A 16,011-nucleotide genomic window follows, 5' to 3' on the forward strand; every position below is an offset into this window, starting at 1 on the left:
AAGTACGAATTTGCTTGAAATAACGCAAAAACAACCAATTTACACTTTTTAGTGAAATATAGGTGTCCTAATAGTGTTTTTAGCAGTGTGGGACACATATACGACTGTCAACAGCTCAAAAAATGTGTTTTGGTGTTTCGTGACCCTTTAAAGCACAGTTTGTTTTATATTTTTATTCTATTGTATTTATTTCTCTTTCCTTTGCAGGGTGGAAAATAACTGTATATATACACTTGAAGTCAGAGTTATTAGCCCTCCTGAATATTAGCAACCCTTTTCCTCCCAATTTCTGTTTAATGGAAAGAAGTTTTTTTTTTTACTTATTTCTGAACATAATAGTTTTGATATCTCATTTCTAATTACTGATTTCTTTTATCTTTGCTATGATGACAGCACATAATATTTTAGTAGATGTTTTTCAAAATATAAGCATTCAAATGTAAGTGCAATTCAAAGGCTTAATTAGAGTAATTAGGCAAGTCATTGTATAACAGTAGTTTCTTCTGCAGACAATCAAAAATATATATTGCTTAAGGGGGCTAATAATATTGATCTTAAAATAGGTTTCAAAATATTTAAACCTGCTTTTATTCTAGCTAAAATAAAACAAATAAGCCTAGAAGAAAAACAAATATTAGAGGAAATACTGTTAAATTCCTTGTTCTGTTAAACATAATTTGGGAAATATTTATAAAAAAAATTCTCAGGAATATATGTATTTTTAGGTACCAAAAAAAAAAAAATCAAAACACATGCTTAAAATTCCAACATAATAGTAAAAATAATTAAAATAAATAACTCTAAATAATTTTTTACATTTTGCTCACTTGCGCAATGTGCTTGTCCAACTTCTCGTAAAGGCAAAATTAAAACAAAAATGGCAGACAAACGTCAATGTAATGATTCTTCAGAGGCGAAGAAAAAGATTAGACAGTATGACAAAGCCTATCTAAATACACATACACACATACAGTAATATATATATATTGTATATTCTCTGGGGGGGGGGCCAGAGAAAAAGGTTGGGAACCACTGACTTAGAGGTTAATAAAAAGTTTGATCGCATACTTACATTTTTTCTGGCCAGGCTTAAAGCGTTATGTGTCAAATCACTGCAGAAGCTGTCACGTGTGTCAAGTGACTGGTAAGCCAAATCAAGACATTGCACCAGCACCTTTGTGTCCTATTTCAGTCTTTTCTGAACCTTTTGAGCGGGTGATGGTAGATATCGTAGGACCTTTACCACGTACAAAATCTGGCAATCAATATTTGCTTACGATTATGTGCACTTCAACGCGTTTTCCGGAGGCGATCCCTCTGCGCAAAATTACTGCCCCTGTTGTTGTGAAGGCTTTGGTCAAATTCTTTTCACTGTTTGGTCTTCCGTGCACAGTACAATCGGACCAAGGAACTAATTTTATGTCTCATATTTTTAAACAGGCACTGAACCAACTGCACATTCAACACTCCACTTCAAGCTGTTATCACCCTGAAAGCCAAGAAGCACTGGAAAGGTTCCATCAGACGCTAAAATTGATACTACATACTTTTTATCTGGAATTCCAAAAAGACTGGGATGATGGGGTGCCAATGGTTTTATTTGCAGCTAGGGAGGTAGTGCAGGAATTGTTAGGCTTTAGCCCAGCGGACCTTGTCTATGGACATTTTTAACGGGCCCCATGGTTCCGGGGCCCGTTAAAGCCAATTAAAGATCATCGGTCTAACAATTCGAGTGCACAAAATGTCCTTGACTATGTTTCAGAGTTCCGTTCCAAGTTGCACCGTGCATGCAGAATCGCCAAGGAGAATATGCAAATATCTCAGCAGAAAATGAAAAGCCGTTTTGATCAGCACGCTAAACTTTGCAATTTTGTTCCAGGTGATAAGGTGCTCGTTCTATTGCCAGTGTTGGGTTCTGCATTGCAGGCTCGCTATTATGGCCCGTATGTAGTTAAAGAAAAGGTGAGTAAACTTGACTATGTGATTGCTACTTCTCAAAGAAAGAAAAAAACTCAGCTGTGTCACATAAACATGCTTAAGCCTTACTTTGATTGATCATCAAATGTGTCTAGAGAGAATGCTGCTGTTTCAACTGTGTTGCCCACAGAGACTCTGTTGACTGACGAGGCACTATCCGGTGCAAAAATTCCTGATCACTGTGCGCTGTCCGGTGCTGAACTGATCCGTTGATCAGTCCTTTGTCTTCCATGCTTGCTGACGGCGTGTTGTTGGAGGAGGAAGACGTGGAGTTTCCTGCTCCTGAGTTAGTGGTGGGAAAACAAAAAAATTCTGAGATTGTCCAAAACCTTGACTTTTATCTTTCCTATTTAACAGTTGCTAAACGTTCGGAAGTGGTTGGTCTTATTGAAAATCATCTTGATTTATTCTCAGATGTTCCTACCCGTACGTCTTTAATTGAACATGATATTGAAATGGGTGATGCGTTGCCAATAAAACAGCATGCTTATCGGGTAAGTCCAGAAAAGCGAGAACAGATGCAAAAGGTCAATTTTATGCTTGAAAATAACATCGCTAAACCAAGCTTTAGTCCATGGAGTTCACCCTGTTTGCTTGTAAAGAAATTTGACAACACATTTCGATCTTGCACTGATTTTAGACGTGTAAATGATCTCACCAAGCCTGATAGTTATCTTTTACCTCGTATGGAGGATTGCGTGGATCGCGTTGGGAATGCGGTTTTTGTTTAAAAAATTGATCTGCTCCAAGGCTAATGGCAGGTGCCCCTTAGTGACCGTGCTAAAGAAATATGCTGTGTTACATGGCATCGTTTTCTAAATTACACTGTAATGGCTTTCGGCCTTCGAAACGCACTGGCCACCTTCCAACGTTTCGTAAACCGCGTAATTGAAGGCTTGCAGAACATCGAAGCGTATTTGGATGACTTGGTTATTTATAGCATGTCTTGGTCTGAGCATATAGAACAGCTAGAGACCTTATTCAACGGTCTGTCGAGTGCCAACCTCACTATCAATTTGGCAAAGTGTGAATTCGGTCAGACAACTGTGACTTATCTTGGGAAAGTTGTGGGTGGTGGACAAATCTGTCCGGTGGAGTCGAAGGTTGAGGCAATTCATAGTTTTCCAGTGCCCACTACGCGCCGTTTATGGGATGGTTGGATACTACAGAAATTTTTGTAAAAAATTTTCTGTAGTTGCTTGTCCCTTAACTGACCTTCTCAGTCCTAAAGTACCATTCAAATGGTCTGAGGAATGTCAGATGAGTTTTTATGAAAATTAAAACCATTTTGATTAGTTCTCCAGTTCTATCTGCGCCCGATTTTTCTTCTCCTTTTATTCTTGCTGTTGATGCAAGTGACACTGGTGCAGGAGCTGTTCTCCTCCAGGCAGAAATAAATGGAATCGAACACCCTGTCTGTTTCTTCTCGCGGAAATTTAATAAACATCAGCGAGGTTACTCAACCATTGAAAAGGAGGTGCTCGCACTTGTCCTTGCTCTCCAAGATTTTGATGTTTGTATTGGTTCTGTTTCGTATCCTTTAATTGTCTACACAAATCACAACCCCTTTTCATTAGTCGGATGAAAAACCACAACCAGCATTTGATGAGGTGGAGTTTGTTTTTACAAACGTTTCAACTAGACATTCGGCATATCCGTGGAAAGGATAATGCTATTGCGGACGCTTTATCACGCGTCTGATAAAATAAATTGTCGTTTTTGTTTTAGGTAAGATGTTTTTTCTTCTCTACAATTTATTCACTTAAGGTGAATGGTGTTACGTGGGTCTGTGTTATTTAATCAATCTATTTATATATTGCCGGTTTGTGCTTGTTGCGATCGAGTTCTAGGAGAAGTGTTTGTACTCGGCTTATCCAGGATTGGATGATGCCCGTGACGTCACTGGGGATTCCCAGTATATAAGGCTGACAGCAATGGCGGCTCAGTCTCTCTCTCTTTCTCTGTCTTGCAGTCTCTCGCCCTCCCTCAGCTCGGTGGTGGCTTGCGCTCAGGCGGTATGGCAGGCAGTGTTCCGCAAGCCCAGCGATCATCCATCTAGATGCTGCGCCATTGAGTTTTTTGTTCCTGTTAACCTTTTGATTCTTAGTAATGTTCGTAATGTGTTAACTAGTTTATTTTGATACTTTGTTTTGTAGCAGGTAGGGGTTTATTTTTCATAGTCACGTTTTGTTATTTTTTTAGTTTCAAGAGTTCACACTTAGCTGATGATTTACAAAGCTTATTTGGCATGCTGTCCCGGGACAGAGCCTTGAGCTCAAGGGCTCCTCGAGCCCGGGGCTTCCTCCCGTTGGCAGAGCAAGAAGGGAGCCCGAGCTCGGTGGATCTAAGAACTCCCCTGCTGCTGTAGCTAAGGGAACGTAAGGGATTAGACAAGCTTGATTGTTATGTATGTTGAATGTCTTTGGATGGTGGGAGGAAACCGGAGAACCTGGGGAAAACCCACGCGGACACGGGGAGGACATACAAACTCCCCACAGAAACACCCACCGGTCCTATGGAACTAGGGCCGGCAGTATTCTTGCTGTGTGGCTCGCAGTGCTAACCACTGGACCGCCGTGCCGCCCAATCACAGGTAAAGGAGGAGAATAGGGGAGGAGGGGGGTTTCTTCCAAACGAAGATAAAGTGAACTGAAAACTAAGGCTATTTATAGTGGCTTAGGGCTCATATGATTGGAAGATTAGTGATTAGCAAATGCGAGACTGGCCGTGATAAATCATAAGCACGTGATCCTCTCGAAATTAGTTTATGAATAAACTTCATTTAGCGAAGGTAAGCAGTGGCCCACAGGACTCACCTGTTTTTATTCCTTTCACGGGAGTTTAGGTTAGATTTGTCCATTTAAAACAGTATAGTCAGACCCTGTTTACCTTAGCTGCCCTACCTGTCTGCTTGATTTTCATTAATGTTTTGTCTCCTTTGAAAACTTATGATTTATGAAAATTAAACGTATTGACGGAATGTCAATTTATCAACTCAAATGTGTGTGGCTTTCATATGTTCGGCTTAAAGGTTGAATGTTGTTATTCGAGCCAGTTTTGAGTTTGGGCGGTAACACACGGCTTCATTAAAGTTTCTCATTCAAAACATTAGGTCGTGTGTTTTTTTTCTTTCTGAAATACCAGGTTATAAATCGCACTACAACGTATTAAAAGGTAAGTCAATTATAACAGTTATATGACAATTACAACTTTTCTGTAACCGTAGTAGTGCTGTGCGATATCTGTTAAACCCTTTAGGGTTACGTGCTGACTGACTGACAGGTGCATGAGGCCAGCAAACATGACGTACTGTAGCTTTTAGTTATGATGAACAGTTTCCATTATTATACTATATAAATAAAGTTCTAGGGCTCTGCATATAATGACTTTATCCTGCTGGAGTTTATAGCTGTCTCACTTTACGTCAGGTCGCATCTCGACTTGTAATGTTGCACTCACAACATTTTTCCATTTGTCATTGAAATAACACCATAGGTAGTTGGCAGATCCGTGTAATAAAGGCCTGTCACCACAGCTGGAAAAAGTCCTATAGAAAAAGCTGTACATATGAGATACTTGTTTAAGAATCCAATACTTTTTATATAATTTTAAATTTGAGTTCTCTTTTCCAGTTTCTGCAAATTTTTTTTAATTCGCTACTCTGCCAGGTACTTCGCCGCTGGAGAGCAGCTTAAATAATAATCTAAACATTTGTTTAGAGATGGACTGCAAGATGTGCTCAAAAGAGTGGCTACATGTTAGGGCTACACGGTTAGTCGTATTATCAAAACAATTATGATATTTGTGGCCCACGATCATTTACAGTATAAACACCAAGCTGTTTTTTTAATGAGTGGAGTTTACGGATTGTAACGCAACACAAGCATGGAGTGACTGCATTTACAGTGCAAGTGTTTTTTTTTTTTTTTTTGATGATGAATGTAATGTTGATCAGGTAGCCTTTGCTCCTGTTTAGTCCAATCTTCTCAAGGTAACACAACAAACCTCAATAACCACCTTAAAAGCCATCACAAAGTGGCTGTCATTAGTGGGTTAATGAGCTCAGGAGAATTCTGCTTTGCATTTTTCTATACATTACTAACATCACCAAACCAGACTACATTTGTTTAACAAGTTAACCAAGTATTTGTGGAGAGTCAGCAGTTTCTTAGAGTAGCAGGTGAAAAAATATGCAGAAATTTGATGAGGAATCAAAATTTAAATTATAAAACAAGTATGGGATTTTCAGTATCCAATTACCACCCAGTTTTATTACAACTTGTGTTTTTTAATAGTTGTGACTGTAATCATTTGGATTAAAATTACCCTTAAAATACTGCTCATTTAAGGCATAATTTTCGGCAAATTATTGTTATAATAAGATAAATGAAGTATAGGGCTGTAACGATACACGATATAAAATCGAAATCGCGACACTCAGATCTACGATCCTGTGTCGCGGTGTGATAAGGGAGAATCGCGACACACCCCGTGATACCTTTCCAATAACGTCACGTGTGCCTGCAACAGTTGAGCTAATTAACACTTTTTTTCGTTCGACATTACAAGCACTGCTCCGTTTAAGCCCTCGCAATATTTAGCCGGGAGAGCTCGCACGGAGCTCTTAGTAAGGGGCCGTCTGAATGTGTCAAGAATATCAAAAACAAAACCAACTTAACCCCGCTTGACAACAGACAACGCCAGAAACATTGCCAATGCTGTCAAAGCGGCTGGATTTTCAGTGCATATACGATGATTTGCTCACACTGTTAATGTGGCTGCGCAGAGAGGAATGGGCGTTCACCAGATGTCAGGTAACAGCCAAACTTTTCTGTAACCGTGCAGTGCGCTTTCTGTTTGAACCTTTGAGAGTGCTGACTGACAGGTGCGTGAGGTCAGAAAACACGATGAAGCTTTCAGTTAAAATAAACACAGTTTCTATAGTTATACTTTATTTAGAGATAAAGGTATATGGCTCTGCATATAATCACTCTATCTTGCTGGAGTTTATAGCAGTTTCGCTTTACTTGAGGACGCATTAATGCCGCTCTGAAGGTCTAATCGCTGTTTTAGGTTATCCAGAGCTGTATGAATATACAAATCTTGAATATCACAATAGTATTAAATATTACAATTGTAACAACACAGACAGCAACACTTTTGCACAATCGATACCCAGCTGATTCAGTCGTTTCATGTCAACATAAAGGCAGTTAGGTGCGCCTCGTTTTCGGCCACTTGTTTAACTGCAAGGCATACTTAATTTGCGGGACGATAACGTATAACCCGTGCCTACAGACCGCTACAGACACATTTGCCAAAGAAGCAAAATGGAAGAAGAATATTGCTGTTTGATACAGACCTGTTGATACTAAACCAGCGCTTATGTTGACCTGGATCTGCGTAATAAACGCAACAAATAGGCTTTACTTTTTATTTTACAGCTTAAAGCATGTACGCAGATTAATGCAATATCATATTTAAACAAACTGTTTACAAAAAGTCTACATATGCACTTGAACCGCGAGGGAGAGAGAGGAAACCATAGGCTATATCAGGACATAATCTTTAAAATAATGATTTCTATTAAAAATGTAAAGGTTTTGTGATTATAATAATAACAGTGGGGCATTAAATAAATGCATATTTTCCGTGGAGCAAGCAATTTGAGGAAGTCAGCTATTTTTATTTGACGGAAGAAAAAAACATATGATTGGAAAAAAAAGCCTATGCCGGTTATTAAAAAGAATCAGTCAGTATTTTCGTTTTGTAATATAAATTAATTATTTAAGTGAAAATAATTTAGGGCAGTCCTATTTATTTTATTCATTTTATTTAGATTATTCTGCTCTTCTGTGCTAAACACTGCAGGTGCGTGAAGATGCTCTGTTGTTCTGTTCCGCTATTAATATATAAAAATAAATCAGTATTTTAAAATGCAATATTTAATGTGTCATACACAAAATAGATACGTCAATTTATTTAATATAAAATTAATAGTAATCTGACCAGTTAACCGTTAATAACCGATTAATGAGAGGCGGTTGTCGGTTAGCAAAATTAAGGAAATGAGCATCCCTAGCTATTTAATTTACTTTTTCTTTGTAAGAGAACTTGATTGAAAAATAATTTTCAACATGCTTGAACCATCTAAACAATGGAGTTTAGTTCTGATGGTTTTTCAACAGTATTTTGTTACAAAGAAAACAGAAGTGATATAGCTTTGGCTATTTATTTATTTTATATATGGCTATTTATATTGTTAATAATTTGCATAGTTAATATTGTTCTTTGATGTTTAGTTTATAAAGATTTTTCAAATGTTATTTAATTAAAAATAGTTTTAAAAATCTTTTTTTTTTCCCCACCCCACACGAAAAAAATAAAATAAAAAATCGTGATACGAATCGAATCGTGGGTCAAAAATCGTGATACGAACCGAATCGTGGGTTTGGTGTATCGTTACAGCCCTAATGAAGTAGCCTACCCTGTTCAAAATAACAGTAGCAGACCTAACTGTATAGCTACAGCTAAGCAGAGCCAGCAAGGGTATAAAAACAGGTGGTTTTATTCCTGATGAGAATATTTATTTTTATCAGACTTCACTTTTACATAAATACAACTGAATGAATCAATCAAACCTCAAAACTAATCAGAAAAGCCTGTGCGTGTAGCATCTCATCAGATCATACGGAACTGTAAGTCAAAATCTGAGGGAAATCTTAAATGAAGCTAGGGCTGGCCGATGTGGCAAAAACTTATATTATGATATATTTCTTAATTTCGGTCGATACGATATACTTCCGATATTGATATGGACAAAATTTAAAACACAGGAAAAAACTGCAAAGAATACACACAATGGATGTCTGTACCTACAAATGTCTGCAAACTGAATTTGCAGTCGGTAACACTTTACAATAAGGTTCATTAGTTAATGCACAACAACACATGTACAGCATTTATTAATCATAATTGAACAATTACTAATGCATTATTAACATCCAAGTCCATGCTTGTTAACATTAGTTAATGCACCCTGAGTTAACATGAACTAACAATGAACTACTTTTCATTAACTAACGTTAACTAACATGAACAAATACAGTAGCAGATATATTGTTCATTGTTTGTTCATGTTAGTAAATGTTTTAATAAACACTAACTAATGAACCTTATTGTAAAGTGACCTTGCAGTCTATAGTACATCCAGGCTCTTATAACTTTTTTTTTTTTTAAATAAAAACAATACAAAAATGTATGTTCACTTTTTTATTAGCCTTTACAAACAAGAAATGTGAAATAAACTGTCAAATAAATAAAACTCTCAGGCTATGCTTATTTATTTATATATATATATATATATATATATATATATATATATATATATATATATATATATATATATAAATAAATAAATAATAAATAGACAGTTCATGGAGGTTAGCTTGCCCAACATGAACAGAAACTTTTATAAGCTATTTTTTTGTATACGCTAAATATATAACAATCAAAATAATACCAAAACCTTACATTTATGACATCCACATTGTAAAAAAAAACAAAGAAAAAGATAAATAATTATAATAATAAAAAAATAAAATCAAAAAGAGTATAGGCTACATCAATATTTGCAATAGAAAAAGAGTTGTTTGATTATAGTTGCTTTTTATTTTGAACGCCATTTAAGGGTTCTATCTGACTATTTATATTTGTTTATGTAATTTCCTAATAAATTAAAAGGTTTACCATAAAATAGTTCTTATTTATTTTATATAGTCTTTTTATATACACTAATATGTTATATTATTTTATGAAACACATTTTCATTATTTAACAGATTAAATCCCTTTATATATCACATTCTTTCTATTTCATCAGCTTTGCAATAACCAGATTCCTGATGAATATGTTTGTGAATTTTATTTTGTAAGTTTGAGTGAGTGCTATATGCCAGCATGCAGTGAGTTTATGTGTATGTGAGTGTTAATTTGGCCGTTTATGCGAGGATCGAGTACATGCAGAGATAAAGTTTATATGCATGTGTGTGTGTTAATGTGGGAGTATATGCACATATCGAGTCATGTATGTGCGTGTGTATGTGGATGTAAGTAAAAATAATTTAGGGCAGTCCTATTTATTTTATTCATTTTATTTAGATTATTCTGCTCTTCTGTGCTAAACACTGCAGGTGCGTGAAGATGCTCTGTTGTTCTGTTCCGCTATTAACATATAAAAATATATCAGTATTTTAAAATGCAATATTTAATGTGTCATACACAAAATAGACACGTCAATTTATTTAATATAAAATTAATAGTAATCTGACCAGTTAACCGTTAATAACCGATTAATGAGAGGCGGTTGTCGGTTAGCAAAATTAAGGAAATGAGCATCCCTAGCTATTTAATTTACTTTTTCTTTGTAAGAGAACTTGATTGAAAAATAATTTTCAACATGCTTGAACCATCTAAACAATGGAGTTTAGTTCTGATGGTTTTTCAACAGTATTTTGTTACAAAGAAAACAGAAGTGATATAGCTTTGGCTATTTATTTATTTTATATATGGCTATTTATATTGTTAATAATTTGCATAGTTAATATTGTTCTTTGATGTTTAGTTTATAAAGATTTTTCAAATGTTATTTAATTAAAAATAGTTTTAAAAATCTTTTTTTTCCCCACCCCACACGAAAAAAATAATAATATGCAATATGCATGCATCAAGTTTATATGTATATGTTTATATGTTGATTTCGGTGTCGGGAAGGAGGATGGTGGTGAGGCGACAGGTTGGTTTAAACTAATATGATGCCTCATCTTCTGTCATTGCTTCTGATTCTCAGTATGTTCTGTCGGGTGGAAGAGATTTGATGTGTTCCCGCTGCTAGTCTGCAATACTCGCGCACCTCATGAAACAGATAAGGCTTTTATACTTGGTACGTTCACCTTTATTATATTCTTTTAAATGACAGGGGGCGATGAAAAGAAACAGACAGTAAAAGCAGACGGACAAACAGAGAAGTGGAAAGTTTCCGGAAGTAGGTCGTCATTAATATCATTGAAGATTTTAAATTTAATTGTTTTAATTATTTTTATAATTTATTAAATCTAAATGATGCATTACTTGCTTTTGTTTATATTAAAGTTAAAGTTAAATATTAATGGCAACAGAACTTACATTGCTCTACAGTTATTTTTTTTATTATGGCAAAAATAAAAACAAAAAAAGTACACTCACTAAAAATACTGACATTTTTTAATATTTTATTTTGCCCACTCAACAATTCACACATCACAGTCTGGCTAGTTTCTGTCCTCTACTTATAAGCTAAAAAGGCAATAATGGTCCAACATTGCTGACCTATATCACCAATTACGCCTAGAGAAACAGGGCATCAATGTATTGTAAACTGATAGGTTCATATATTCCTTTCCAGTTACAGTTGAAGTCAGAATTATTAGCCCCCCTGTTTATTTTCCCCCCATTTCTGTTTAAAGGAGAGGGTTTTTTCCCCCCAACACATTTCTAAACATAATAGTTTTAACAACTCATCTCTATTAACTGATTTATTTTATCTTTGCGATGATGAAAGTAAATAATATTTGACTAGATATTTTTCAAGACTTTTCTATACAGCTTAATGTGACATTTAAAGGTTTAACTAGGTTCATTAGGTTAACTAGGCAGGTTAGGGTAATTGGGCAAGTTATTGTATGACAATGGTTTGTTCTGTAGACTATTGGAAAAATATATTGCTTAAAGAGCCCATATTATGGGTTTTTGAAAATTCCCCTCCATGTAGTGTGTAACACAGCTCTAAGTGAAGTGAAGTATCCAGCTAAGGCTTAAATCTGTAAGAATACAGTGTTTAAAACGGTTGATTCATCTATAAAAGAGTCGACTCATAGTGCTTCAAACGAGTCGCCTTGATACCGATTCATTAGGTGTTTCGCCATGACGTACGAACGAAACCAAGTTATTCACGTGCACGCGCAAACCCGGGAGATTTCAAACCTGAGGCCCCGCCCTCTGACGCAGAAACCCAGAGACAGACACACACACACACACACACACAAACATGCCGGTGGATTGAAGTCACACTGCAGATGGATATATTGAGTCTCTACCCAAAGATGAAACCTCAGCATTATAGCCAAGCAGTTGGAAACTACTGGAAACTTCTGGAAACTACATGCTACAAAGAATACTTCATCAGCGTTTGTTAAAGGAAGGATCAGTAAATAGTAACTTACTGATGGACGTCAGGATGGATTTTTCTTCCTCCATTTCTCAAGTGTAAGTACGTGCGATTAAAGTTGCCTCGTTGACTCTAGCTTGCAAATGTATTTAGTTGTGATTTGTTACTTGTAACCGCGTGTACTGTATCAGGTTAACTGGCTATATTCTCTTATCGCGTGCAAAGTCACGTTAAAAACGCGATGCGTGCTGCTTTTTTAACGGAGCTCCGTGGACGGGGAGTAGTGTGTGTGTCTGTGTGTGTGTGTGTGCGCGCTGTCGTCCGGAGGTGTGTGTGTTTGTGTGTGTGCGCGCGCGCGTTGTCGTCCGGAGCAGGGTTAAGTGCGTGTGTGTGTCTGTGGAAAGAGCAGAGTGAGAAGCTAGGAGATCTCCTCAACTGTTTTTGAGTTTTTGCTCAGTAAAATAGTTAGTTGTCTGTATTTTCAAGTCCATAGTCTGTATTTACATTGATCCACTGGCAGCTAAAATCCACGCCTACACTATCGAGCGTGTATGAACTGTGATTACTTTGATATTGCTGATTAGCTGTTTCGCATTTCACTCTCTGACTGAAGGCAGTCGACCAATCGCAACAGACTGTCATTGGTCCAATCAGCGCAGATTAGCTTCGCGCTAAGGAGGGGTTTGGGAACAAATGAATCACTGGACGATTCATACAGGAGTCGCTGGGATAATTAGGTAAAAATAAATGCAGATTATAAGACCACGAAAGTGTTTTTTGACCTTGCATGCATATTAAATTGTTGTTGGAGACCCTTACAACCAAGATATGACCCTATTTCATGTATAATATGGGCTCTTTAAGAGGAATAAAAATTTTGACTTAAAATGTTTTTTTTTAATTAATAACTGCTTTTATTCTAGCCCAAATAAAACAAATAAGATTTTTTTTCAGATGAAAAGACTTTTTCAGATGAAAAAAATATTATCAAAATTTCCTTGTTCTGTTAAACGTCATTTGGGAAATATAATAAAAACAAAAAATTCAAAGGGGGCTAATAATTTTGACCTCAACTGTAGCAAAGACATAATTTGTTACTTAATTTTAGTTTATAACTTATAAATTGTTTTAAATTCAAAATTGCAATTTATACATCAGTGTACAACCTATGACTGGTGGAAAAACATATTGTGTAATATTAAAACCACCCGTGACTCCACTTTTGCCATGGCCTTTGTTGTTTGTTTGAACAAACTTATCCCTTAGGTTTTTCTAAACTTTCCTCCTTTCCTACTTCTGTTGCAATTTCTAGCCAATAATTATTGGTCATCTGATTCTCCCTATGATCACGCATGGACGGATTGTTAAGATGTCATACAGTACCTGTTTCAGACAAAATCTCTTCAAAGTGTTTCATATTTAACAAAAATCAAACGCAGCATCGCATGAACTATTCACTCAAGTCTGAAAACATTTCGTGAGCTCCGCCAGCCGAAATCATGTCGCATTTTTAAGGCCTTAAATTTCGATTTTTATATTTTAGACTGTTTAAGACCCCATGGAAACCTTGCAAATGTATAAGATCTTATAAATATAAAAATATTTGCAAATTTATATCGAAATAAAGGAAATGAGTTAAAAATCATATCACTGTTACTGAAAAAAAATTCTATCGTGATATATATTCATATCGAATTTTTGTCAGCCCTAAATGAAAAAAGACAAGACTGCCTGACTCTCTTGCGTGTGTAGTTACAATAGCAATCCAACGTTCCCCTCAGAATTTCCAACAAGCTTATTTTAATACGAAATTAAAGCCTAAACAAACATGAAGTACAATTGTGGTGCAGCATTAAGAGTGACTGACATGAGGCATGTCTTTGCATGACCACAGTGTGTGTGCAAACTCGCTTTCAGAAAGGAGAGACAGAAAGTGCTTACTGCTGTGGGGCTGCCTCTGATGAAAAAAACAAACAAAAAAAAACTCTTAAATAAAGAAAAGAGGTAGAGAAAGCCCAGCTGATATTGCTTTATTGATCCTGTGGGAAAGCAATAATGAACCGGTTTAAATATTTTTGCATAATATGTTGAAAAACTACATTGACAAAACTTAAACCCAAAAGATTCATGGCTTTGGAAAATACATTTAGGGCTGAAGCCACAAAAGCCCAACAAACCCCTCGCTCAACCCCTGATCAGGAATAAACACCAACCTATTTGTTGTTCAGAGTCTTCATTTTTAATTTTGCAGGGTTCTGGATCACTCATTTTCCTGCTTTCCTTCAATAAACTCTTCACTGGAGCCTGATGGGAATATTCCAGTGTTTATAGCTGAACTAGAGGAGGAGGGAGCTTCACTGGAGGAGGAGACATATATTCTAATTACATGTTATTTGAATATATTTATATTTTAATGCCATTATTAGCAGCACTATCTATATTCATGGCAACACTTGTATTAAATATTCAATATATAATTGACAATCATAAATCTTTCTGAAACATCAATAATTGTTTTTTTTTAAACACACAAATAACAACAACACTCAATATCTTATAAGCTCTTTCAGTCTGATCAATGATAAAAAAAAAAGTCCTCCAGAAAACACATTTTTAAACATTTGCCTTAAAAATATTTCCTGAATAAAAACATTCTCTAACATCATTAAAAATATATACATTCTATTAAGTTACACATAGGTTTTTAATGTGTGCAAGTCTTCAGTGGCTGATTCTACATGTGATAGAGGTAAAGTTGGTTTTCTATTGGGTTATTCAGACATTGACTTTAATAATATAATTTCATAAAAGTAGTTTTTGCTAATGCTAAATAGAGAAATAAAAGCAGCCAATGACTATCAAAGTACAACACTATTGACAGTGAATTAGTGTTAATGTTGTTTTGAAGTCACACTCGAATGCTAATTTGAATATTCAAAGTAACACGGTAAAAAAATAAAGACGACTTTAAAACAACATAAGAACTATCTGGTAGACTGTAAACAATGTTGTGATTTGATAATCATTGGCTGCTAAAATGATTTATAGGGGTAAAGTTGGTTTTATAATCACACATTCATTTATTTAGAAGTCTCTATATTGTTTACCATGTTACTTTAAATATTCGATTGGAATTGGCATGCAAGTATGAGTTGAAAACAACATTAATACTGTTTATTTGACTTTGAACTATCTAACGTTAATAGACTGTAAACAATGTTGTACTTTGATAGTCATTGGCTGCTAATATGATTTCCCTATTTAGAATTTGCAATGAATATTTTTCTGAAATCATATTATTAAAGAGAATGTCTGAATATCCAAATATAAAACCAACTTTACCCTGTAGATGACCCGCGATTAACTGTTAACGCATTACAGAAGTGTTTAAAGCGTAGCATCGAGCTAAAAACAAGAGAGTATATTAGCATTAAGCACATAGTAAAAGTAGAAAGCCGCAAGATAGCAAATCTGCAAACACTACAAAGGTCAGATATAATACACTTACTTTAAATAGACGCACAACACTCGTAACATAAGTGGAATTAAAGGTGATAAACAGCAAACAAACCTCTCCACTCTCTGCCTCAGACTGAGCGCCATGGGCGGGGTATTTGCCTGCACGCAGATCAGGGAAAGCTGATTGGCTGTCTGTATGTGGCTCAGATAAAGCTGATTGGCTGTCTGTTTCCCAAACAATCTCCTGACAACAGAGAGAAACATTGGTGGACAGAATAAATTTTTCTTCTTTTTCAGCCTTTTTTATAAAATGGAAAACGAGGGAGAAATGTATCAGTAAGTGATGACTGCAACAGTAAGAGTAAAAAAAAC

The 16,011-nt window shown here is 35.7% G+C and overlaps 3 protein-coding genes across 6 annotated transcripts in view; 1 reads left to right on the forward strand and 2 right to left on the reverse strand.

The window, feature by feature from the left end:
• LOC137490924 (uncharacterized) overlaps positions 1–16,011 on the forward strand; it is a 671,652-nt gene that overhangs the window by 258,115 nt on the left and 397,526 nt on the right. The window lies entirely within an intron of this gene.
• Positions 1–16,011, reverse strand: part of si:dkey-151g22.1 — a 472,026-nt gene that overhangs the window by 125,615 nt on the left and 330,400 nt on the right. The window lies entirely within an intron of this gene.
• LOC108183685 (uncharacterized) overlaps positions 1–16,011 on the reverse strand; it is a 301,560-nt gene that overhangs the window by 18,367 nt on the left and 267,182 nt on the right. The window contains exons 3-4 of one of the 2 annotated variants that reach the window (XM_088650273.1): positions 15,752–15,883; positions 14,394–14,537 (exon numbers count right to left, since the gene is read on the reverse strand). The gene's annotated coding sequence lies outside the window, so the exon portion shown is untranslated. Of the gene's footprint in view, positions 1–14,393; positions 14,538–15,688; positions 15,884–16,011 lie in introns of those variants that run through there. The other variant, XM_088650272.1, reaches the window with a different exon arrangement.

This window comes from Danio rerio, chromosome 4 (genome assembly GCF_052040795.2).
Source record: "Danio rerio strain M-AB ecotype USA chromosome 4, GRCz13ab, whole genome shotgun sequence".
Taxonomy (NCBI): domain Eukaryota; kingdom Metazoa; phylum Chordata; class Actinopteri; order Cypriniformes; family Danionidae; genus Danio; species Danio rerio.